This window comes from Corvus moneduloides, chromosome Z (assembly GCF_009650955.1).
Source record: "Corvus moneduloides isolate bCorMon1 chromosome Z, bCorMon1.pri, whole genome shotgun sequence".
Classification (NCBI taxonomy): domain Eukaryota; kingdom Metazoa; phylum Chordata; class Aves; order Passeriformes; family Corvidae; genus Corvus; species Corvus moneduloides.
In genome coordinates, this window is record NC_045511.1 from 70,833,861 (window position 1) to 70,861,284 (window position 27,424).

The following is a 27,424-nucleotide window of genomic DNA, read 5'->3' on the forward strand; positions in this document are numbered from 1 at the left end:
GTTGAATGTTTAAGTGCAGTAAGAGTTGAATGGTATTTAAATGTTATAATGATTCCTTAGAATTAGATTTACTCTTTTTAATCAAGGATGCAAAACAGTATTTCTAGCTCCCAATGAAGCTTCTGTTGAGAAAACAACAGTGCAAAACCAGCTGAATCTACTTTTACACATTGGAATAGTTATTATTATTTCTTAATGTTCTTCTTGGTGAACAATTATTTTTAGGAATGGTTACATACCTTCGTACATATGTACATATATATATAATATATATATATCTCCCAACAATAACATACAATATACAATAAATAATTATAATATCTCCTAACAGAATTTTCAGCTAAGAAGGATGTAAACCTAGCAGCAATGGTGCTGTGCACCATGAAGAGAATGATCTTTGGGCAGGCAAAGGCAGTGAGGAGAATACTGGCAAAGAGAACAGGAGAAACTTGGAACTTGGAGAAACGTGGAGCTGCTTCCAGCCGCTGCCTGTGCAAGATTCAGCACCTGTCACAGTGAAGCCAACTAAAGCAGGATATTAGAACGCTGAGTTCTTGTTTCTTTCAGAGCTGCTGTGGACTCAGTAAAGATCTTTTTCCTAAAGCATTCATTTTATCTAAAATAAATTTATCAGTTTCAGAAACCAGTTTCCAGCTAGCTCCAGATGAAAAATAATCTTGTTTTGATTTATGTATTTAATATTTCACACTGAAAATGTAAAACTACACCAGTTATTTTATAGTGACTGAGACCAGAAAATATAAGGGCAATTTATTATATTTATTATTTTGCTTTATAAAACAATAAATCAACATTATTGAAAATGAAATGTATGTTAGACTGTGAGGAACTTTTGATGTATAATAATGTTTTACATACGACCTTTGAAGATATGATGTTAATCTGAATTATTCATGGAAACCTTGGATTTTCCTTTGACTTAATCAAATTAATAAAAGAGTTTCATTTCTAAAACCTATTAATGCTCTGCAGGAGGAAAGCAACAGTAATGAATTTATCTTCAGTGGGGGTTTTTGGGTTTTGTTTTGTATAGGACTGCAAGCAAACAAAGGAAAATGCAGTCATCCTAGGGCTTCTATACTTTTCTTTGTAGTAGAACCTGATCATAGTTTAGGATCTGAGACTGGTCTTGTTATGAGCTCTATAGTTCAGGAATTATTTCAGCTGTAAAAATTGATCTGGACAGAAACTGCAGCAGAGGTGTCAGACCTAGAGCAATTTTTAAAATCAATTCTTAAAAATCCACATTCATTTACAAATGTCAATATCTATTTACTAGAGTAGCTTGGCTCTTTCAAGGGTTCCATGGTTCTTTTTTTCTTTCTTTTTTAAATTTTGAAAAATTTTTTGAGTTGTAGGAATGTTTTACTGTCTTAGTTAAGAAGTGATGTGAGCTACAAAGCCAGCTCACCTTGTGCCGCCCCAGATCTAGGTACAATATTGCAAAAATGTTTTCAAATCTATCCAGTAGCACTCATGCTGTTCCTGTCGTAACTTTAATATACTTGCCATGTTATTTTTCTTACCTTTACTCCCCACACTGATGCCAGATCGTATTTGCAACTCCCTAAAATACACCTTTATAAGACTCTGCAGACACAGTCTTGCTGCAGAATATTTTAATCTGTATCACGTGCTACCCTGTAAAAAGAAAGAAAAATACATGTCCAGGAGTACAACACATGACATTTTTACTGTGTTTTAATGTCAAAAGATGGCTTATATTTGGGTATTCTATATTTTTAAAAGTACTAAAATAATGAAAAATGTCACATGTATGATTACAGACAAGATTTCTAAAAACAGGGATCTGCTGTTAAATTTCAAAAATTGCATTAGAATCCATATTTACCTAAATATGAGAGCTGTTAGGGATTTAAATACTTATTAAAACAGACTATTTAGATGCTTCAATGTGGATTTAAGAAGAAATCCTGGGACAGTGGAAATCAATGGGAATTTGTTGTAGATTTAAGCAGATCTGGGATTTTAGTCTTGGTCCTTAAGAACCAGAATTTTAAGGTACTTAGCAGCTAAAAATGCAGACAGACAGTAGGATTTTCTGCTGCCTATATCCGTGTGGTATCAAGGAGAAATAATTCCCTTGTGCATTTGAAAATCTCACCCCACCTCTATCTACAGTATCAAAAATCTCAATATTGTGCATACATCTGCCCAGATAACTGTCTTATTGACATCATGATTATGGAAATCTAAGTAGTAACTACTAATTTAAAAAGAAAATAAACTGTTTTTGCAGAATATGAAATATGTCATCATAAGTAGGGTTTCTCCTATTACCCATGTGCCCTTCCTGGTAAGAAGATGAGCAGAGGCCGTGTAGGCTCACTGAGAGAGAAGCCTGTGAGGGGTCTCCTCTGTGCTGGACAGAAGGTATGCTGCCACAGGATGGATGTATGCTCAGAAGGGACATACCTCCCTCCCTCACAGTGGTAGGAATTGCCTGTGAGGGACACCTGCCCTGGGCGAGTGATATTTGTGCCTTTACACTGAGCAAAGGCTTGTGCAGCCTGGTGAAGCAGAGGCCCCCGGGGTGAACTGGCATGTTTGAGCTGACCTGATGCTGTACCCACAGCCGGGGAGTCACAGCAGGCTGGGTGAGTGGTCTGGACCAGCAGCTGCAGAATCTGCTGGCGTGGGGGGTTTGCTCTAAACAGTGTGCTGGGAGCTGTGCCTCTGCTCTCACAATACACTCAGAACTTGAGCTGTTTTTCATTAGAGCTTGGGGGAAACCCTTTCTGGATTTTGACTAGGATGCAGTTTGATACAATTTTGTTCTGATTTGAGCTTTCTGCTTAAGCCAGGTTTGGGCACATGGTGTTGTTTCTGGGATTTTATGGACAAATGCCCTTTAATAGTCTGTCTTCCTGACTGCTGTGCTGTTTCTTCCCCTCAGAAGGCAGTAGCACCTATCTGTGTGGGGCAATTAAGCCCAAAACCATTCCTGGCACTCCCAGAAGTGACACACCAGGGTCCAAAAAAGACGAATGTTCCCTACCCTTAGAGCCTGGTCTTCAGTTTTTGGGTTTCAAACTGCAGTGTGAACTTAGTTTTGTGGCTCCATAAAGAAAACCAGACTGAGCAAGGAATAATAGGTTCTCCAAATGCTTTCCTTTGCCCTAGCTGGCTTCAGTAGAAGAGAAATTGTTCCTCAGAGGAGATTTGTCATCTGTCCTTCATCACATCATCAGTTGCACTCAAATGGAAGGTTCCTTTTGGCACAGACTCCTTACTGCAATCTTTTAGCTGATAATTAAAGTTGCATTTCCAAAAAGTTTCCACTAGTTGCAGCATGTTTTGTAGTTTTAAGTGACTTATTTCAACTTAAGATTTGGCATGGCTGCTGGAAAACATAAGGAAATGGATGATTCTCTACAGTCTTCCCAGTAATTTAGAAACATTGCTGAGCGTTGGCTCAGATTGTAGGGAGTACTGGCAGAAGGATAATACAGTGAATATATTGAATATATTCAATATATGCTGCTTTTGATGCAAATTAGAAAAATAATATATCTTTTACGCTAGCCATTACATTTCTTTTTTCTATGAAGCATGTTTCCAATACTTGAAAGAGTTTTTATAAGAGAAGGTTGCACGGAGGCCTCATAGCAACCTTCCAGTATCTGAAAGGGGCCCTACAGGGAAACCGAGAGAGAAACCAGGAAACAGGGAAAGGAAAATGAGGAAACAGGGAAGGAGACCCTTCACTGAGAACTGTAGTGATAGGACAAGGAGTAATGGGCACAGATTAAAAGATGGGAAAACTACACTAGCTATTAGGAAGAAATTTTTTACTTTGAGGGTGGTGAGACAGGAACAGGTTGCCCAGAGAGATTGTGGATGCCCCATCCCTGGCAGTGTTCAAAGCCAGGTTAGAGAAAGCCTTGAGCAGCCTGGTCTAGTGGGAGGTGTTCCTGTGGATGGCAGGGGAAGTTGAGACTAGATGATATTTAAGGTCCATTCTGACCCCTTAACATTCTATGATTTCTGTGGGGAAAAAAATTAATATTAATATATTTAGACCAGCCTGTGTCACCCATCTCTACACTTCTCATATCAAGTCTTGACATGGGAATATTGATGAGAAGAATTTAGTCTAGGACTGCTAGGAAATGGGCAAAACTGAGTGCTGAAAAAGTACCCTGTGTAAGGGTCAGCCCCTGCTAGAAGAGCACATGGTCCTGGGGTCAAACCATCTGTCTTTGTCTCTTCTGATTTTTTTCCTTCCAGTTATAGATGGTGCCCTGCATGCTGACTCAACTGAGCTGTCTCTGATGGACAACTCTTCCATTTCCTCTCATTCCTACCTCCTCTGTCAGCACAAGTGAAGCAGGAAAGAGTCCATGCTTTAGCAGGGTTATCTCCCCTTTCCTGGTAATATGCTTCCTAAACAATTTGTTTTTCCTGCACTTTTGCTGTATTTCATCCTTCACTATTTAGTGTCATCTTAGTTGTGTTGCCTTTCAGCTGCTTCTGATGCAGTAAGTAACACGTTACTGCTGTTTTTCTTTTCCTTTCTTGCAACTCACTTGGCTCCTGAGCATTAACCACACTGCTGAGCCTGTCATTTGGTTCAGACTCTGAAATATTTGGGCAAAATGAGTGGGGAAATAGCCAAGTCTGAAAGGGACAGAAAAATTTTCAAGAACAAGGCACCACTCAATGTCCCGCAAAGATGGCAAAATCAACACAGAAAAAGAAACACTTCTTTTACCCCATCTTGCAGTTAGCTCTCATCAGCATGGGCTGTTGTTGGCACCTAGAAACCAGAGACAATTTGGGATTAAACAACTGAGCTGATATGGATATGAACCAAAATTCAAAACCTGGGAACTTTTATATTAACAGAAAATCTTAAACTTCAGTGTTGGTCTGTGGGTATTAAGGGTAGAATAAAGCCTTAATTGCTGGGAGAGGGTGAAGCAGATATTCTGTCATGGGCAGATATATTCTAACAGCTGCCTACCTCAGAAGCTCCGGATGCTGGCCACTGGAGACAGAATACTGGGGTAGATGGACCACACTTCTCTATTTTGTATGAAAGTTCCAAGGTTATTTTGATATGATAGATGAAAATTTGGTTAAATGCAGCTGTATCCAAATAATTAAATCTTCAGTATAAAAGAAACCTTCCCTTTCAAGCAGCTCTTTGAACAATGTTTTTTTCCTTTTTCTTCCTCCAAACACAATAAGAAAAGTAGAGCCATTACAAGTAGTCACTGTTACACTGAAAGAATTATGTGTTAGTGCTGTGCCCTGAAGTAAGATCATGGGTGGAGTCCCCCCTGCTTAGTGTAACACTGGTATTATCATACTAGTAATGTCATAGAACATTATACTATCAAAGAGCTGCAGACAAATTTTCTACATGTTCCAGAACTGATTCTTTGCCTTTTTTTCCCCTCAAAACCAGGTGATTGAATGACTTTTGTGAATGGCTTCTGGAATTAGTCAGCATTTTTTAAGCGAGAGCATTTCACACTTTCATTCTGCAGGGAAAAAAAAAAAAGCCCTAAATTCCTTTAAAGTGCTTGATGAAGCAACGAAGTGAGGAAACTCCTAATTGCCTCTCTCAGCTAGTCCAAGCATGCTTTGGTATTTCAGCATGCAGATTGCATTAAGAACGGTTCCAGGATTTCAGACGACATGGAGGGAGTCTCAGGCTCTTTGTGTGTACATATGCTTTACAAGCAAATACTGAGAACCTTTGTTGTGGTTTCATGCCGTCGTACAGCAAGGAAAATATTTTCAAGTACACACTGAAATAGAGCAACTAGTTGTAAAAGCTACCGGTGGCTTGTTTTTATCATTTTGCCCACAGAATAGTCTTTGCCTAGCTCCTCTGTTTTCAATGTAGGTGAAGGAGCAATAGGGTTTGCATGACTGTGCTTCATTAAGGCTCACAGAAGAAGAAATTCCAAGCTGATTAGGAAGGGTGAGATTGTGCTGTGGGCCTTGTTCACTCAGGTTCCTGAAATATTACCTCTGGGGAGAGTAGTGGTGACTGTGTCCTGCAACCACACGTCTGGTCCTCTCCTGACAGTTTTCCCTGCTCTGTGCTGACCTGTGCCAGCTACCCAAATATGCAATGCAAATGAATGGAGAATGTCATTCCTGATCTCAGGCCTTACCCCAGGTTATGGAGTTCAGATGAGACAGAGAACTTCCTACTGACTTTCTGCACCAGCTAATTTTAACTCATTAAATGTCTGAAGAGGAAGATTCACACACGTTTCTCAAGAAACAGGCTGTGCCTTTTGACTGAAACTCCGGAGTAAACTACTAGTCATGGAAATGGCACTGAGAGAGCAATATGAGGCTGGCAAATCTAACTGCAGCCTGGGTGAGATATGTAGGGACTGAAGACATCGCCTAGCCAATAACCCTATGCTTGTATTATGAATTGTTCCATTTATTTTTTCTTTATTTATATTACATGCCACAGTCCTGTTGCAGTGGGATAATGAAATCCTTATATTGGCTTGATTGGTGTAAGGGAAGCATGAAAGAGCATCTAAAAATGCTCTTAACCAGAGCCTCGTGACAGAAAACAGCCTCCTACTGCTCCCCCGCAGGGTCCCTGTTGGCAGAGCATTAGGAGGAAATCTATTCACCAGAATATGTCTGGTGCAGATCAGTGCCTCTTACGACACATTAGGTGGATTTTGCTGAATTTGGCCTGCTGCATCAATATAATTATCTTTCTGTCTTCATATGAATCAGATAGATACAGTTTAGCCGGTCTGGAACACCTCTTTCTCCCTCAGAGATATGTATGTTTTTAAGGAAAATGCTAAAGCATGGAGGAATTTATCTTGAACTGTGATGATCAATGGTCTATCACAAACCAATACCAAGAAGAAAAATGTGAAAGATCAGCTATCATGTAAAATACTGGACAATTACTTCTTTCAAGCTACTCTGACTCTCCATTTCCTATTCATGTGGTGCTGAACTTTTGGGACTGATCTTCAGCTGTCAGGGTGGTGAGGCACTGGCACAAGCTGCCTAGAGAAGTGGATGCCTCATCCCCGGAAGTGGGATTGCATGGGGCTTGGATAAACTTGCTCTAGCAGAAGGTGTCCCTGTCCATAGCAGGAGTTTGGAACTAGATGGTTTTTCAGGTCCCTTTAAACCCAAACCATCCTATGATTCTATGATTCAATTGCCTGTCATCACAGTCAGCCCATGGTGATTTGAGCCAGAGCATCAGGTCGTGGTTTGTATCATTTAGCCAGCAAACAACTGATACCTAGCCATCTTTCCTAAGAAATCGATGGATTTAGAAAAGGGCAGAGTGGACTGGCAGCTCTTAGAAAAGTGTTTCTAAGACAGACAGGAATGGTTTGCTAACATATAGCTTCGGTAAAGAAACATGCAGTGTTATTGATTAAAATCCAAGTATAATATACTTGACTAGAGCTTTTGTAAATTTCACTACTCTTTTGTTTCCCTATAACCTTAGGAGGCTATACACAAAATGCTATTTTTAAGGACACTGTTTGTTCCTTAAGGGAACAAAGAGAGACTTTCTACTTTGACCTGACGCTATGCTTCCAGAGGGGTATAATGTTATCTGAGCTGCCAGATTAAATTACTGATAATCCATTAATATTATTAAGTAAGTAAACAAATACCTCACATAAAAATCCTGATTGCGTTTATTGCCTCCAGAGCTCAGTAAAGCAGGTTTGTTTATATCATGTACAAAAATATTTGGTCAATAAGAAAACTCTGCTAAATAATTACTTAGGAGCAAGTAACATCTCAAGTTGTTTGTTATTCAAAGCCATGCTCTTTTACTTACTTGCAGAATTAATCCCAAGAAAGACAGGCAGATCAGGAGAATGGGTGCCTGTCACTAGCTGTAACAAAGATGCTGTCAGAAAAATTCACATATGTGAAACCTGTTCTTGCTCCTGTAGGGAAAAGTGCTGGTTTTCTGTCTGATAATGCATATTCTTCCTTTTCTTTTGTTCTCTTGAGATTATTTTTTTGACTTTTTCTTATATATTTATTTATTTATTTTACAAATTTGAGCCCTGCTGATGGCTGCAGTGAACTGGTAAGGCAGATACCATCGTGCAGCCTGTAAAACTCAGTGCTGCTGCAGGAGGAGAAGGAGTAGGGAGGAGTCGTTCTGTTTTTCTTCCATTTAGATTTGTTGCATGTTTACCAAGGTGGAAGGATTAGTGCCTTGGAGATCATTTGCTTTCATAAGCTTTAAACTAGAGTAGAAAAAGTTTCATGTCTTGATTCTTTTCCAACAGCTCTCTCTCCTCTCAGCAAGGCACATAGGAGCAAGCTGAGACATATTGATTGCCAGCAGACTCTTCCAACAAAATTGCCCTGTCTGAATCAGTTAAACTGGGTGGGAAGAGGTAACTTCTGCCAGTTTTCTACCATCATCTCTCCTAGCATGTGTTGAAACACCCAGGGCATTCCCCAGGGTTTTATAATCATTACGAAATGCTCCAGATTTCTCTATTCAAATGATGTCAAAACTCGAGCCCAAATGCAGCCATACTTCACATAGCTTGTAGTCTTTTTGTGTTTTATATAGACTTGCTGTGAAATATTGATTCCCTTCATGTTTCATGGAGGGAAAAAAGGTTTTCAAACAGTCAGGAAATAGGAGCTTTTGGGTTCATATTGTCCCTATTTACATCTAATGGGAAGGATAAGTAATGAAGTCTAAATCTTCGCACTTCTGAAAAATACTTCTGGAGGGATGTGTGTCTGATAGCAATGAAAAAAACCCCAACAAACACAAATTAAAAAATATCTGATGCACACAAAGCTAATTCCATCCAGAACACACTAAATCCCAGAGCAGCAAACTTGAAAATAGCTAAATTTAACCAGATTGCTCTCTCTAATTGACATTTTCAGAAAATTACGAGAATGATTTTCATGATGATTGTTTTAAAGTAACAGTCCATAATGAAGATTTATTTACTGCTTTGGAAAAAATATTGTGGAGATACTTAACGAATAATAAGAGGAATCTCCTGGTTTACTAAAAAGAATCCCATTTCCAATTCTCATGTGGATTAACAGCCAGTCTGAAGGTCATATATTTTGCCTTAGCAAGGTTATCTGATCACCCCTGAGGAAATTAGAGCTGCCTTTCTGCTTTTGGCACTGTGTAACAGGTCAAATTCTTCTTATTGAAAGTAAAATTAAGATTTCATTCAACCAGCTTGTCCACTGTATTTTAAATGCTCAATGATAAAACGAATTTGTTTTTTGCTCTACTGTGGCAGAACGAAAACCCAAAAACAAGGGATCTGGAGCAAGGAGCAACCTTATAAAAGCAAACCAGTGCAGAGTGCTGTTCATTAGGCTGTTTGGTTTTGGCAGCAGGAAAATAAGAGTTTCCAGGTCCTAATTACAATTTCACCACTGACTTGCTGGGTGCCCTGGGCAAATCCTTCCTGTCTGCTGTTCCTTGTGTGTCTCTAGAATAGCAATAACAATGTCTAACTGTCCCTCAGTAAAGTTAAGCAGATTAATTAAATGCCTTATTAATCTGTTGCCACAACTCAATCCGAACAGTTCTTTCCTATATCAGCATTCCCAATTCACTACCTGATTCAATCCTGGAGCAGTACACTGAAAAATCATTGATCTCTACGATCTGTTATAAACCATCTGGTGGCTTCTCATGGGGATCTAGGGTATCTGCCTCCTACTTTCTAGAGGCAAAAAAAGGAAAGAGAGTGCTGTAGAAATTAATGAGTATTATTTTTCTGCTTCTATAGTAATGATGAAGCATCTTTTCCTATGAGGAAATTAATGAGCCACACAAGGCTCAAAGCCAGAATTTGAGTGGTTTGCTATTTCTATTTTGTTCCTTATTTGCTTTTTAGTGCACTCTGGTTTAAATGTGATTATGAGAGAACTCCCACATCCTACCAGGTCAAAGGGTGTTGACTTTTTTTTTTGTCTGGTATGTAGTTCAGCTTCTTTGTTACTGCAGAAAACCCAGAATTAGCCTAGTGTAAAAAGACTGTTCCAAAAGCCCATGTAAATTACATTTCTGCTGAGTCAGACTAATATAGCTGAGTTAGGACAATGCACATTACTGTAGACATAATATGGTTTTATTCACAATTACTCATTTTGATGAATACTCACCACCCACACACACACTTAATTCTAACTAGATTACGTGTATCAGTGCTGCATTCTGAAAAGAGGAATACAATAGGGATTACATTATTGTTTTATGTCTGAGAATAAATACCAGAGTCAGCAGATATTGAAAGCCGGGGAGATATTTTCTTTAGACAGAGGAGTTAGACGCTTCACATACTTATTTATTTTCACTAAGAAGATGTTAAATGGAAGCTTTTATTTGCATCATGGTGCAAACTGTGCTAGACTCATTAGTGGTTTAAATGTCATTACCCCATTACTACGGTGACAATGTCTCCCCACGTGTTGAAATTCCAGGATAGTTGATTATCCAGAGTTATTCAGCAAATATTGAAGCACAGTCTTGTATTTAAATCTCCATATTTTTTCCTTCAATGACTGCGAAAGTAGTCTTTATTCTGCAAATCAATATGCTGAGGTTTTGTTGGTTCCACAGTCAGGAGACTGGAACAAAAGGTGTGAAGTTACCCCATTCATCTTAATGGGGTGTTAATGACTTCAAAGGCTAGTTGTGACCATTTAAATGTGAATGCCATTAATCAGCGGGGGGGAAGCATGAACACTCATCTTGAGTGGTAGACATGTAATTGCTTAGGGCAGAGGGGTCCAATTTTTGTTTCTGAATGAAGATGCATGTTTAGAAACAGAAAAAAGGGGCTGGAAATCCCTACTTCTCTGCTTTGACAAAATTAAGGGAAATATAACCCCTAGCTAATGCTCCACTGTGGTTCTAGGAATGTATTGCTACCACAATCACAAATTAGATAGTCCGCAGGAAATGAGTAACTCTCAGCAGTGCTGTCTTTTTGATTATTGCTACAAGACAGCAACTTACAAAATTAACTTTCCTTCCAAACAGTTCTCCTGTGTACTTTGATCGCAAAGTTCAATTTAATAGCTGACTCCTCCATAGCCCCCCTTTTGGGACTGATGGGGAAGGTTTTACTAGCCCTTTTTTTTGTGTGGTAATTTTTTGTGCCACACAGGTTCAGTCACTCCCACATGTTTGCAACATCCTATGATTTGGGGAGGGGAGATGGATGATACTGACACTGTCTCTTAGTGGTTTTGGATAACTGGGATGTACCAGAGCTTACTTTTCAAGAGCAACAGCTTTTGGAAGGTTTTGAGGATCAGCAGCCATGCTAGTTGCTCAGTGCATTTATTGTGATCATTCCACCCTATTTTCACAGAATCACAGAATAATTAGGGTTGGAAGGGACCTCTGGAGGTCGTCTAATTCAACCCCATCCATTTTGTTCTTCTCTTACCTAATGCTATTTCTTGAGCTGTCTATGCTGGAAAAGGGCCCGTTCCTCTGTGGTTTGCTGGCACAGGGAGGAGGGAATTGACAACGAACTCCACAGTTATGTCACTAGTAAAAACAACTATATATTTCATCCTTTTTCCTCTCTTCTCCTCTTCTTCTTTGTAATCTTGGTTGAATAATTTAACTTCAGTGAGTACCCTCTTAGTCCTACTCTGCCCCTCTCTCCTGGCTTTTCTTCAACCTTTGGATGAAGTTTCCAGCATCACAACTTCCGTTCTGACATTCTTCTTGTTTCTCTTGCTGATGCACCTGCCAGTCCTGAATAAACACTTGGTATTATCTTTGGGCTGGAGGCAGGTGTATTGCATAAAGGGTTTGCCTAAGGACTCTGATGTCATCTTCCTCTTGCCAGGTTTCCACCACTGTCAATATTTCTCTCCAACGAAGTGGAGGTTTAAAATTTATTCAAATCCCTTCTTTCTTTTGTGTAAACTTGATCTCAATTTCAATCTCATAAAATATTTTTCTAATCTGCCCATTTTCCATCAATGCTTCCTACATTGTTATATTGATCTGCATGAAATTGGCAGGGAGTCCTTCCTTTAAATGACCTGCTGAGTCCATTAGATGTTTCTGTGGGGTGTATTGGACATAAGCATCATGGCTGTCAATCCACAGGAGGGTAACTGGAGAACAGATACTATAAATTCTAGTTCAGGGGTTATGTGTAAGCAATTTTTTGACTGACTATAGGAAGTAGGAGAGGTTATAAGAAAATTATCTCTTTTGTGAAACAACGACAGCAATAACAACCCAATAGAAAAATGGTTGAATGAACTCAGAAGTTATCCATATAAATAAACCCCTGCAGTGCTTTAATGGGAAGGCAAAATAATCCACAGTTCAGCTCCAGAATTCATCTAGATTCTGAATTCCTGCTTTTGGGTTATTCAGCAGAGCAACTTCCTTAGGATCTTCTTTGGCTTTAACTCTCACTAGGGTCTGCCAACCTTAAACAGCAGTGTTCCACTGCAGACAAGTCTTAATAGAAGAGTTATATGGCACTAAGTACATTCCTGTTGCCAGATCTTAACCAGGCTCATTAAGTTAAAATATTGTACCTTCATGAGGCTCTGCTGTCCTTCCAGCCTAGCATCACACATTCTCTCCTCATCCGCATGGTCCCATGTGTCTCCTTTGCCTCCTCCTCATATCCCTGTAGTGTTTCTGAAAGGGTGGACTGAGAATATGGTCACCTGTTCTACTTGAGCTCATCCCTGCTTGGGCTGTGGAGCAGCAGGCTGCTCTGACATTCCAGGGAGATTAATCAGCCCAGCCTCAAAGCCTTTGAACTAACGCTCCTCTACATGTTATTTCTGGATTTGGCCTTATGGTATTGTCATGTAGCCTTAAGGTAAAGGACAGTCAAGCTGGTACAAGCTCTTGTTGAATTATAATCAGATGGAATTTATTTTTACTGTGTTTTTGGCATTGCTGACACATTGGCTTTGCACAGCTTAAAAACATCAAAGCTGACAAATGGGTGAGAAACAGCAATGCCGACAGCATCACAGAAAGGAACAGGAAAAGGCCAAATTAAAGAAATCATGAAGAAACTGGTACCAGCAAGCGAGTCAGCAAAACATAACAGGTTTCCTGCTTCAGCATTGTCCTGGAGAGCTTCCTGCTTCTTGCCAGGCAGGGAATAAGACAATTCAATGATCCTACACACTCCTGTCTTTCCCATCTCTCCCAGGGTTTCTTGTTACCACCTTGCAGCTGGGCAGCCTATAGCTGTCAGAGAAAGCAATTGAGACTTTCCACTGTGGATTGGAAGAGACATATTTTCAAAAGGAAACATGGAAGGAATTTCAAAATATTTTTATCCATTATTTTGAAATGTTGTGCTAGGAGTTCAGATAGAAAATGAGCACATGGAAAAGCAGATCGTCAGTTCTCTTGTGGACCCAAACACCAGGAAAAAAGTAATGTGTAGCAAGTAGAATGATAAAATAAATAAGGAAGGCATAAATTGGAAATACATTTCCCCAAAAGGAACTGTTTCTTTTCTTTTACAAGAAAGTTCTAGAACAACAGTTTTTAATTTCCATTTCAGTCAGGCAGATGATGAAAAATTGTAGCAGAGGTTGAACAATGAGTCACTTTAGCGACCAGTCTTGTGAGAGTTGCCATAAATAGAGCTAAGACCATCAATCTACTGATTATTATTATTATATTATTATAAACTACCATTCAAACATCTTGTACATTTATTAGAGCAGATAAAATGAAACAGGATGTTGACGCTACAGATGCTCATCAAAGTGCACAGGCATAAATGTCAGACCATGGCCTGCTTGGCAGAAGCACCTGAGAGTTCAGAATCTGGACATTAGATCATCATGTGAGATGAGAATGCTTCTAATATTCAAGATATCAGTATTTTAAGATGGATGTTAGCTATATTTTAAGTAAAGAAAATGTTTAGAGTTGTTGGAGGCTAGGGAGTTGAATGTATCTAGTCCACAAAATGCCCAGTGTCATAGAGAAAGAAGACAATCAATGTAGAAAACATCAGCCATCTCTGAGCTAAAAGTTGACCTTCTTTAAACACTCACTCACTCTCACACTTTAAATGTGTGGAGTCCTGGGTTTATACACAGTGAGGTCATTGTGCCTCCCTATGTCTCCTGCAGTGGGTTGGCAGCAGGAGTCAATCTGTGCCCTATGCCTCACCTGGCACCTCCCAGAGTCTGGTATGTAAGTCTAAACCATCTGAAACTTCAGTGTAAGTTGGTATACTGAGCTGTAAGTCACAGCTGCTGAGAGTTTGGCTCATACCTGCTTCTGGTAGTTTCAGCAGAGGAGCAGGAAAGCAGCTGGAGTAAATACCATATAAATCCAGATCGAATGGAAAGACTTGCCTGTCAGTTCCTTCAGATGTGAAACAAGAGAAAAATATAAAGAATAATAATTATTAATGCCTAACTTTTTCCTGTTTGTTGGTATAAAAATAACAAATTAACTAAAAACTTTGAAAAAGTGGTGCCTGGATTGAAAAGAAGGCAGATGCTAAATTATAAAGCTCCAATGAGAGTTAAGCGTACTCAGTAGCAGTCACTAAGTTTCTTCTTTTTCTTTCTCAGTTCTATAACTCTATTTTCACATTGTAGCTGAAAGAAAGAGCAAAATTAATGAACTAATGTATTTAATAAAGTTATTGTGAAATCATAAGTCTATTGGACCAAACGCAAGGTTCTGTGATTAATCTTCAAGACCAGTGATGAACACGACTCAAAATTTCAGTGAGAGGACCTCTCCCTTTGTATTGCTGACATCCTTTGGCAACTGTGTTCCTTCAGAAACTATGAGCTTGTCAGCCTCAAGGGTGAAGCTTGTGGGAGCTGGAGATAGGGCTTCCTTGGCACCAAGGCAAGTGGTTTGGATCTCATTATCAGAGGAAATAAGAAAGACCACAAATCTCATTGCCGTCAGAACAATGTCTAAGGCTCACTTTTCCAACTTCGATTTTCCAAAGCTGCTGCTAAAAATACCCAGGAAAAAAGGACAAAGTTGAAAGAAGAAAGAAAAAGGAAGATATATAAAGGAGAGAAGAGAAAAACAACATGATTGTGTCCCCAGCTGCCTGTGGAGAGTAGGAAGAGAATTACACACCTGTTGGTGTTCACTGTGAATTTAGTGGTAATATGTTATGAGCTGTTTTAGCAGTTGGCATGGCCAATTTTATAAGACTCTAAATAGGAAATTGTATATAGAACCATAGTGATTTTTCTCTTGCTTTCAGCTGTTAAACACCCTAATCACCCAGCTAATCAGAAGAGTGATTGGCAGATTTAATACCTGAGAAACTAGAATTTATCTTTATCGATGGAGACTGATCGATTGCATCTTTCATTGCTGGATACTTCATAATTTTTCACTATATTGACACATTTCTGTAATGCTGCTACAGTAACAGGGCTGTGAGCATGATAAACCATAAGATGAATTCCTGAGCAGTGTTAGTACTACCATTCTGTCTCACTGTAGTGTTTTTTTAAGTATTCCAAAGAATTGGCTTTGGTTGCTGATTTAGAGATATAATTCAGATTTCATCTCTCAGATGGAGAAGTTAGTTGGGCTCCTGATCATACCTGACTCAATATCCACCAGACTTAGTTACAAAGCATCTGAAGTTGCTTGGAACATATTTGTATTTCACAGTGGAGCCTGGTCAGTCACGCCCAAGAAAACATGACTAAACTAGGACTGCATCCAAAAGCAGTGCAGACCCTCATCAGGGTGGTATGGCACTAATGGTAATTAAACCTACTCTTGTTGGGGTTTTAGTTTAGTCTTAGTTTTTTTTCCCTGTTAAAGGAATTTTCTCCCATATGCATGTTGCTAGGGGACAAATAGCTGTACTTAAGAAAGACAAAAAGGGGAGTGGGGCGGGCCTGGCTACTCCTTTGTCTACACCTGGGTGTGGGGTCAGTTCGCTCTGAGCGTCCGGAGAGAGAAGCTGCAGAGAAAGGAGCTGCTGCTTCTTTCTTTTTGGCCGTTCTTTCTTCCTGCTGGAAACAACGCCGGGACCCCAAAAGCCGCTTTCCCTGCCCTGCTGGAGACCGGGCTGTGGCTGCCCTGCCCCGCTGCTGCTTCGAGCTTTCGCTACGCTGTAGCCCTGCTCGCCCTGCCTGCCTGGGCCTCCGTGGGGTTCTCCCATCTGGATACATCTCGCCTGCCACCAGGGATTTGCGTTCGTCCCTGCCGCTCCGGCCTGCCGTTCTAGCCTGCTGTTCCAGCCTGCTGTTCCTGAGAGCCCGGGATCGGCTGCCCAGGGGTTTGTGAAGCCTTTGTCCCATCCTTCCCGGGATCCCAGGGCACCGGTGCCGCGTGCTCCCCGAGCTCGCTCCGGAGCGCCCCCTGCAGCCGCGGGGGAACCATCGCACCTGCCCTGCTCACCGGGAGCCGCCAGCGCCCCTGCCGGCTGCGAGCGGAACTGCACCCGAGGGGAAAGGGCCCGACAGCCGAGAAGGCTGGGACTGGGTTTGTGATTGCTGTTACTGCCAGAGTTGTTGTTGTTTTGTTTGACTGGTTATATACATATATATATATATATATATAGTAAAGAACTGTTATTCCTATTTCCCACATCTTCGCCTAAAGGCCCTTGATTTCAAAATATAGTAACTTAGAGGGAAAAGGGGTTATATCTGCCACTTCAAGGGAGGCTTCTGCCTTCCTTAGCAGACACCTGTCTTTCAAAACCGAGACAACTCTGCAGCAGAACTGATGAGTTTGGACGTGATACCACTTAGTTTGTACACATTCATGTCCTCAATGGCTGTCTCTGCTAGGCCGCGTACCTTACCTCTGCAGGTGTCTGCTGACATCTCCAAAAATATGGGCATCCTCCTATCCAACCCAACAGGTTCCTGAACTCCTTTACATGTAACTTTCTACCTGTTGGCGTGTGGGCATGAGAAACAGCCACATTTCAGGTCCTTATCTTTGCTTGCTCAGTCATCGCTTCTCCTCATGGCATTTCCTTCTGTTCAGGAAGAGATGATTCAGCTTTCAGACATCTGTGAACTCCATTCACCTGGATTAGACTCAAAGAGTAAAGATTCCCAAGGCAAGAAGATAGAAAAGTGATGGCACAATTTTTAAATTGATCTATTCCATTATGGAGATAAGTTTTATTTTTTTTTGAACATCATAGACTTTTTCTGGATCAAATAAGTACCGACAACTAGCTGGGCCAGATTTAATTTTAGACGTGTATGTATGTTCCCTTGGGTTCATAAATTTGAATATAACTCTTAGGCCTTGTTTTATGTGAATACAGAATCATGATTATAGTTAATAGCTATTGGCTTCTATACTACTCCTCTCTCATGAGGGAAGGCTGAGAGAGTTGACTGTTCATCCTGGAGAAGAGAAGGCTTAGGGGACTCTCATCAGTGTATATAAACACATGAAGTGAGGGTGAGAAGAGGATGGGTCCAGGACCAGAGGTGATGGGCACACACTGAAATGCAGGAGGTTCCCTCTGCATCAGTAAACACTTTCCCTGTGAGAGTGACTGAGCACAGGTTATCCAGGGAGGTGGAAGATTCTCCATCCTAGGAGGTGTTGGAGAGTTGTCTGGGTGTGATCCTGGGTAACTGACTCTAGCTAACCCTGCCTGAGCTGGGTGACCTCCAGAGAACTCTTCCAACTTCAAACACTCTGTGTGTACGTGTGTTATATGAATCTCACATTAAAATCAGTCAATAAATTTCCCAATGGTTCACATGGAAATGAGCTAAAGAAAGCCTCTCAAGGACTATACATGAGTGGCAAAAAATGGTGTGATTTGCCTTGCAAGAGTAAGGTGTTTGTCAAGCTTTTGGCACCTTTTACTGTCTTTAACCTACTTTCTCTGAACATAACTAACTAGTATTTCTGCATTTGTAACATGATTCCTCTAAATGGATAGTTGTTTCTGCCAAGAATCAAGCTTTTGATGTAAAAATTTGTAGCCTTTGGAAATATGGCGTTGGTTCTGATATAAATTGCAACTGTAAGATGCAGCTAAATATATGATGAAACCGAGGTATCTTGCCATAACCTGATTTTGTTTGATATTGCTGGAAGCTGCCTGGGGCAATATCTCTTATTTGCAACCAAGCTTAGGAAAGATGTATTATTTTTACTGTGGTGAATTTCAGGAAGTTTATCTAGGTGTTTTTAAAAGCTTCAGTTTTAGAATTGTTTACCTGGTGTTTAGAAGGACATAATTTCATAGTCTTCTTGTATTTGTCTTCATCTTAAACAGAAATCTTTGGGTCCTTGTGAACTGACGTGCCATATTTCATCTTGAGAAGAAGCCATTAGCAGAGCAGAGAGATGCTGTTGTGTGTCTATCATAGCATCTGACTCAGAAAAATGGGTGGGTCTGACAGAGATGGGATGGATCCATGCACAATTCCTTTTGGGAAACGCTACCTAACAAGCAGGGAGGTGATCAGTGAGCTCTTTAATCCAAATACAGAACTTAGCTGCCACCTCGTGATGACGTAGTTCCTCTAGGAGCTCAGTAGACCAACTAATTTTTCGTGACAAAATATTGTGGTCTAAATTGTCTGCAAATTTTGGAGTTACAGCACTGAGGGTAAATTTGATATTAATGTTTATCTGATTCAACACAAAGAATGTCTTTCTGTCTTTAAATAAAAATATGTTTCGACATGGCAAATATTTCTCTTAACATGGACGAGTGAAAAAATTCTTCCTTCATTTTTAGGTATTGTGTATGTAGAAATTCTCTTCTGAGGTAATAACAACACTCATACTGCATTAATAAAGACATAAAACACAATGTCACACTAAATATGTCAAACTAGATGCAGGGACACTATCTGAAAATTGTCTCAAAACACCTAAATTCCTTCTGTTGCTATAGCTGCAGAAATAACAAAAGCACACTGCTAAGGCTACCTCTATTAATGAGACTTGTAAGAACACTAATAGGTAAATCTAAAGCTCTCAATGACAATACAAATTAATACTACAACTCTTCACAGTTCAGGATTATAAGTACTAACAAATGCCCTGTATTCTCATAGGTATAAGTATTTCTGAACATATTTATATATTCAAAGCTTCTATCCCTATGGAAAAATAAAATAAGTCAAAATATTTATCTGTCCCATGTCATTTAAGGTGGTATTATGTCAGCTCAGTGTGCCGAGATTAAGTCATATCACTTCAGTTATGGATAAACTTTCAACTTTATATATATAGACACGCATAAAATATATCCCAATGTTGTATTTCTGTTGTTAAGAACTTAATTCTCTTGCTGTACACAGCATTATGATCTTGTTGCCTGCTTTACTTTTTTTCTGTTCTTAAAGATAGGAGAAAAAAGAGGAGGTTAATGTTAAAGGCCTTGGAAATCAAAACAGTATTAGAAAGACAAAATATTTAATGGTCTCACGTGCTTATGATATGGTAGATTAATGTAAATTGTATGCTGATATTATCAATTCATATAGTATTATGTTCATAATATGTCGTAGTGCTATACAAATTGAAAGCAATCTAGTTTATAAATATTGTTCGAATATCTGTGATATTAAAATCAACATCATTGACCTAAACTTACTATCTCAAACTAAAATGAGTGCTCAATTAACTGCTATTTCAGATCATTGAATCTGAGGACTTGGGATTTTTTTATACAGCACTAGCAGTAGGGATAGTTTTGATCCTGTTTTCTCTCTGTGTAAGAACTTATGTATCAGGAAAAGAGAGGAGAATTTCCATTTTCAAAAGAGTGTAGTCTCAGTCTAGTTCTGATCTCTCTCGAGTCATTAGTAACTTCTCTTCCAAAAGTATTTTGGTATTTTTCTTCTGTTATCAATTTCAGACTTTCTCAAGTTATTTTCTTATTTGGAAATAGGAATCTGGCTGATAATTTCACTGCAAAAGACTTTTTATTTGACTTTCTTTCAATACTCTTTTCCAAAACCCCTCATTTTTCATCTGCCATTTACACTTCTACTTTGTGCACTCTTGAGTTTTCCTGCTTTTATCAAGGTCAGCACTCAAAATGTCTTTTCTCTGAACTCCTAATTCTCCTAAACATTGCAAAACCTGGTAGTTTGGCTCTCAGGATCAGCAGCTTTTCCCTGAGAATGCTGAGCAAGATAATGCAGTAGGACATACATGATTACTTCTTGATAATTTTATTGAAGTGAGAGAAAGCAGTATATTCCACTGCAAAATGACAAGGTTATTATGGGTGCTTTTAAAAATTTTTTTCCTGAGCTTTTTAGACCACAAATAGTTTTGAATTACAGCTTCTCCTAACCTCTGCAGAAAAATTTGATGCCTAGATGGAGATTGAAATATATTGTGAGGACTGTCAGCCAGTGTGTGATGTCCTCAGACCACCACCCACATACTCCATCCATCTGCAAAAGTCTGAGAAAGCTCAAAAGCACACAGATGTACACAAACTATTTCAATCATTTTCTTTGGCTGTCTTTATTTCTGCTGGGGTTGTTTAAGCAGCACACCAGCAGCAGTGAATCAGGAAAGAGCAAAGGGGAAACCAGTAATGAGATACAGCAAGAAAACCCACAATCAGCACCAGCTGTTGCCCAATTAAACTCAACATTTCACAGGTGTTCACAAGAGGATACACACTTTTGCCTACGCCAGGGTATCTTTCCAAATAACTCTTATGAGAACAATAAAAAATGAATTTTATTTCATTGACCACTTTACATATTTTTAATGCTTTAAATTTTTTTTTATGTCAATAGTAGCAATTTTATAAACTAAACATTTCTCTCCATTTTTGACATCTTAATCAAATGCAAAAAATGTCAGAGCTAGTAGTTGAAGTGTCTTGGCTCTTGTCAGCGATATTCTCTTTTCTGCTTGCATTCTTAGTTAAAATATTTCTAAGCAGGCTTTATGACCACTGCCTTGTATTTATAAGCCTATCTAGATGGACATAAGGGCACTGAATGAATGTGACTTAAATGGATATGATTACCTATGTCCAGATGCAACTTGATTTTTGAAACAGGAAATTCATGAACAGTACAATCCTGTCAGACCTCTGCAGGTGGGCATTACTGATGATTTAGCAAATATGCATTGATGCTGCTTTGTGATACACTTATTTTGTGATTACACAAGGTCTCCAGGGCTGGCATTTTAATAGTCTTAGTTATCTTCTTAAAGCATGAAAATCAACAGCAAGGATCAGAAAGAAATCTCATAGCTGTGTTTTATTCTATTAATTTCTTCTCAGCAAAACCTTCAAAGTATGTTAATTTGACTGTGGGTAGACACTGATTTGAGGGTCATAATATAAAGTTATGGGCTTTAAAATGATGGGGTTTACACTTGGGTCACATGGTTGTATATTCACTATTGTGCATTTTTAAAGCAAAACTAACTTAAAGATGAAATTATGATTTCCTTCCTTTTGAAGTCCAAAATTACCTTACAAAGTTCCTTGTCAATTACAGTGTGTTGCCTGTCAGCTGGGTGTTTAGGCCATGGCTGGGATATTGGCAGGCCCAGGGGAGCCTTACCTCTGTCGTGTAAATGAGATGCATATGATGTCAGTGGTCTAAAGGTTAAACTTGAGCTACAATGCAACAGGGACCAGTCCTCAGATTTAACCTACAGGGAAATATTTATGATGTTCCCTGCCTCCAATTTATTTAAATAACACTTAATAATACTAGTTTGCTCTCAACCAAAGTAATGCCTTTCATGCAAAGATTCAAAGTACTTTCTGCATAGGAATTAATTTTCACCACACCCTAATGAGAAAGACAAGCAGTAATTTACCTGTTTGCAATTTCTCTTTATTAAACTTACATTTAGTCTAATATTAAGAGCTTTAAAAGAGGATGAGAGTTTGTATTTTTATATTCTAAGTTTCACTAGTTCTGAACTGGGTATAATCCTGATATGCCTTTGCATCTGGAAATTAGGATGAGTCTTTTCTAGGAATAACCAGAAAAAAACACTTTGAGGCAGAATTGACAGAAAGAAAAAAAGCAATAATGAAATACATGATAAAATGGAGCAGAAGCATTCAGGGCTTAGATGCTTGTAGTTTCTTTTCCCTTTTTTTTTTTTTTTTTTTACTTTCAGAATAAATGCCTTTTGAAGCCTTTCCATGCTGAGCTTCAGAAGTAGCTCAGTTTTCAGATATGCTTTTCAGTAAAAATATTAATATAATTCAAAACATTTCAAAAATACAGTACTGGATATTTAAAATCCTGGTGCGATACATGCAGAGCACAGAGTAGTAACAGTAGGCTAGCAAAAGTGCAACCTCTTTGCAAAGGTGAAAGAACAACCTTCACAGTTTAGGGGAAAATTATTGTGGCTTCTTGTCACTTTTTCTTTCTTTTTTTCTCTCTCATTTTTTGCCTCTAGTCACAGTGGGGTATTATCTGTTCTCAGATTGGAGACATAAATTTGGCCTGTATTATATGTATACAAAACCCATTCATGTAGGGGGTTGGTATTCCCAAGTGAAATACTTTTCCTTGAGCAGAAAGTCAGCATGCTTACTGTCAATGTGAGGTGGATCCCTGTGTGGGGTTTTGAGGTAAAATGCAATTTTCTGAAACAACTGCTATGCAGCCCCTCAGAAGGATTATTGTACCCTCTTGCCCGAGTGATACCAGTTACTACTCCTCTGCTCGGTCAGGAAGAAAGCAGGACTCACTAGACACGATTTTTAAAATTTTATCCCTGCTTATGAACAAACTTCATCCCTTGTCTATTGTGTATTTCATCAGTCTACCCTGAGCTATTCTGTAGCTGCTACACATTCCAGATGAATCACAGGTTTGATGGTTATAGCTGTGATTGCTATTCTCTGAATTAAAGGAGATTTAAGGAAGGTTCTGTTGCCAGGAAAGGAGGGGTTTGGTGTTGAAACAAAGAAGCAAAATGTTGAGACTTGTTTATTCAAACGAAATAAAATTTCCCACATCTCTGGATTCTAGTTCACCAGTGATTCATGGTATTATAATAAAGTCATTTGTTATACATATGCACAACACACAAACTGGACCAGCAGTAGTGTGGTAATCCCCTCTTGGCTTTTCTGCTGATGAAGGAGGAGGATGGTGTACAAGGCAATGGTTTCAAATTTGCTGAGAACTGGACCAGAGAACACAGAAAGGACATGCAGTGGAAAAAAGGGCTGTGGGTAGGAGAATATCTGACCCAGCAACAGAAGCAAATTGTGCTACAGTCTCAGCTGGGTTGCTCGTTACACAGTTTTTCTCCATTGGTTAGTTCTTCCTATCCATGATTTGGAGCATTAATTGTTTCTGTTCTTTCATGTTAAGCATTTTTTTTTCTTTTTTTTTTTTTCTGTTTTCTTACCTTTGTATGGGAATAAAGCCCATCAATGACTAGTGAACAGCTTTGCTGAATTCCCGGTGGATTACTGTTTTTAATAGGAATATGCATTGGAATTGGCTAAAATTTGTGCCAGTGAAGAGACCCTGACCACGTCTCACATCCCATCCAAGCTTCCTGTTTCCCCTTCAGGTACCCTGCATAGGAGAGAGCTTATCCTGATAGTCCTATGATGAATATAGTTAAAATGTCCAAGAGAGCCTACACAGATGGGCAGGACCAAAGGTTTTATGTAAAAATTGACTGTGCCCTAAAAGATGTTCTCCTGCTTCATGAAGTGTCAGGTTTTATTCAGACCTCATTGGCAGAAATTCTTTATAGCCTGTGGTAGCAGACAACTAATGATCATAACTAATGATCCCTTCTGGCTTTAAAAATATGTGAATTTAATACGCTGAGGTTGGATACACCTGAACAGATCCTTTAGCATGATCCTGGTCCCAAGAAGCATCAGTTACTGCTAAGTGCTTTCTTGTGCTTTTGGTTTTATTCTTTCTTCCTCTTAATTGTTTCTTAGAAGTCTGAAAAAACCCATTTAATTCCCTGCTGTTTATTTCCTTTTCGATTTGGCAGGCATTCAGTTTTTTCTTCCATTTGTTTGCACACACGTATGCAGAGCTACAAGCACCCACACAAACTAACGTCACTTAAAATGGTGAAATGAGATTACCATAAGTAATACAGTTGCTCTTTCTTAATACAATTGTAGATGCAAAGGTTACTAAACTGAAGTGTTAAATGCAGGAATTACACGTCATTGGCAGCTGGAATCAGATTTTTGCTTTTTTATTTTATTTTCCTCATGAAGAACATGCACATGGTGATCAAATTAGTCTCCCTGGTATGGCTAAGTGTCAGTCAATTACAGAGAGTTAGTCCTTCCTTTGCTGTCAGGTTAGGAATGTGGTGATTATCCAAGTGTCATCTCCGCAGGCTCCGAGTAGCTGGAGGCATAGAAATCTTCTAAACTGGATGGCTGTTTCATGCAAAACTGATGCAAAACTTTTGGTCTCTTTTGTGCTCAGCTGCAAGATCTTGCATTTGCCTATTACTCCTCGTGAGCCTCAAATAGTAGGAGTAAGACTGTACTTTGTGCATTCAAAATAGTATGAAAGTGTGGCGGGTTTTCTTCTTTTTTTTTTTTGCCTTTTTATATTCCAATCCTTCGGTTCTCACAGTGACTCTGCACTCATTTGCTTTAATATGAGCAGTTCTGTAGAGTACAGATCCCCAGATCTGTAGTCCTTAGTTGTGAAAGACTTGTGTTTCATATAGGCAAATAGTTAATTCAATTGCATTGCTTTTCAGTGTTCTTTCTGTTTTGTTCCTGAGTGTGTTTACTATGAAAATATATGAAACTTACTGCATGAGGTAAGCCATAAAGAGCAAAGCCTATTCCCTTCCATCCTCTTTGCATGTGTTTGGAATGAATGTTGCCATACTCAATTCAGAAATTGGAGCATGGACTGACTCTTCATAACTGCATATAAAGGCAGCGGTGTTATGCTCTTCTGAACACTATAATAAATCTCTCTTCCCCATTTACAGGTTTAAGATTTTAGGTGCTTTTAGATATCCAACGGCCAAGACTATCCTCAGGTCCTAGCCCATTCTGCTTCTTGATGTCCACGGGATAATTGGATGACTCATTTAAATGAGAATCAGATGCTATTAGCTTGTTGTTCTAATGGAACCCCTTGCACAGGAAAGGTTAAGCTGTGGAAATTTTTCTATGTTTGAAGATTTCATTTTTACAAGACTGATTTTTACAAAGGGAATAATGGTGTCCTTTATGCTTCTTTTCATCTTCACAGCTAAAAGCAATTGAATTCATCTGCAAATTAACTATAATTCAAGAACTTTATGTAAATCTTTCATAGGCTTTGTAGCTTGTGCTGAGCAAAAAAGTAAAACGTATATAATAATGCATATGTATATGCATGTTTAAAAATAGTTCTGTAAGATGACAGGGAAACTCAGTGGCTGTATTTCTCAACATCTTTTGTAGAAGTTCCTGCTGTCATACGCTCCAGCATGAGTGAGGATCTTCCTAGCAAGCCTCAAGTACAGTGAGCTGGCAAAATGTCTCTGGAATCCAGTGAAGATCTTCTAGTTCTGATGGGTCAGAACTAGAGACAGAAGTATGTGAGAGAGTACCTGGCTGTGATTTACAGTGCCTTTCTCCCCAGCTGGCAATGATTCATACATATGTAATGTTTATGGTTTGGTCTGCCTGTGTTTAAAAAGTGAAACAATTTCTGGGAAAATAGATTAATGCTGGCGTTGTTGTCTATATCTCACATAATTCCTTTAAGTATATTTGGGTTTTTTGTGTCTAATTTGATGCATTAGCAGCAGAAATAACAAAGGTGAGATCCTTGATCTTTATTTAGACTACAGCAGCTTTCAGAAAGCACTTATAGACACAACTTTAATGCAAATAGAATGATAAAGATAATATTATGGGAAAGCTTGCTGCTTTCTGAACACTGCCAAAAGATGCCAGCTAACCCCAGCTACTTTTGCCCCAGCAAATTTATTTTTATAGATCACTTACACTGACAAACAGAAGCATACTTCACTAAGACATTTATCTGGGCTGTATCGTAGTTACAGTTCCTTATGAATGACTCAGCTTCACAGCAGTGTAACAGTGGGATAAGAACTTCAGATCTCTGAAATGCTTATGAAAAGTAAGAAATACAAGCTCACTTGGCTTATTATTTTGTTACAAATTCAGACCAGATTTTAATCAGGGTTCACATAGAGTCATGACTTCTTCCAGTGACGCTTTCATGGTTTGGGGTTCTGCATCAAAACTGAAGATAATTGAGGTGCAGGAACATCTGAATAATGATTTTTCTGTGTGTTCTTAATCCATGCTTCATTTTTGTTCCATCATACAGTCATGGATTAGCTGCAAATGTGAGATTTTAAACTTTATATATTTATCTATGCGAGTGAGATGAGTAAAAGTGCTTCTTAATTCCTCACAGTACAGTGATGGTGATGAAAGGTATGTAGGTATATTTGAATTTTGATTTTATGTTATTTCAGCTATCAATTATGGATTAAGAGTTGATTATTCTTATGGGGAAAAAATGTTGATTTAACAAAGAACAAAAATGAAGTAAAATGATGCCATTTTAATTTTCAAATTAAGGTATTCAAATTTCTCTTCAAAGAGAATGAAGACTCTTTGACTCTTCAAAGTCTTAAAAATATAATTTTATATAACAGAGTAGGTGTGTCATATCTCACACATTGATGAATACTTTCCACCTGTCAATTATGTTTTACTTTTTTAATCTCTTTTTCTATTGTTTTTTTCTATTGGTTGAATAGGTGCCTAAAAATTTTACAGTCTTCTTTATTCATTCTTTGAGTGAAAGGATTAATGTGTCAACACTACTTATGTAAGTACAAGGAAGACTGGGCCTCTATTACATGTTTTTTTCTTTATACAGTAGCAGGGGATTGTAATGACTTCAATATATTTGAACATGTGTCTATTAGTATTTAATGCTTGTAAACAAATTGTTTCTCTGTGAAGAAAAGACAGTAAAGGTTCAAGGATGACTTTTAATCGCTGGATTATTCTGTTTGTAGAAATGCATGTAACCAAAATCCTTACAGCGTGCTGCAAGTGTAAAATCCTGATGCCTCTGTGGTGGCTGGTGCACTTTTGCTTTTTTAATTGTGCCTCTGTCACAGAGTGCAGGCAGAATGTGGGACTGCAGTGATAATTAAAGTGGCCAGCCCATTATAGTTCACTGGGTATCTGCCTTTCATGTATTATTTTCCCTCCAAAGCGTGAGGAGACCAAATGGCAGAACCACTTAGACATGTCAATGTGATGTAAAGCAATAACATCCTAAATGAGCTGGCTGGGAGTCTAGACACTGCAGCCTGGCATCAGTGCAGTGCCCTGCCTTGGGATGTGGATCCTGCCCCTGGGAGCTTGTGAACCCTCACAAACCCCAGATAATGTGG

The 27,424-nt window shown here is 38.9% G+C and overlaps 1 long non-coding RNA gene across 1 annotated transcript in view; it reads left to right on the plus strand.

The window, feature by feature from the left end:
- LOC116438429 overlaps positions 1 to 27,424 on the plus strand; it is a 36,454-nt gene that overhangs the window by 8,522 nt on the left and 508 nt on the right. Inside the window, exons 2-3 of the long non-coding RNA XR_004237732.1 lie at positions 25,440 to 25,572; positions 26,777 to 26,847. This is a non-coding gene — a long non-coding RNA (uncharacterized LOC116438429). The remainder of the gene's footprint in view (positions 1 to 25,439; positions 25,573 to 26,776; positions 26,848 to 27,424) is intronic.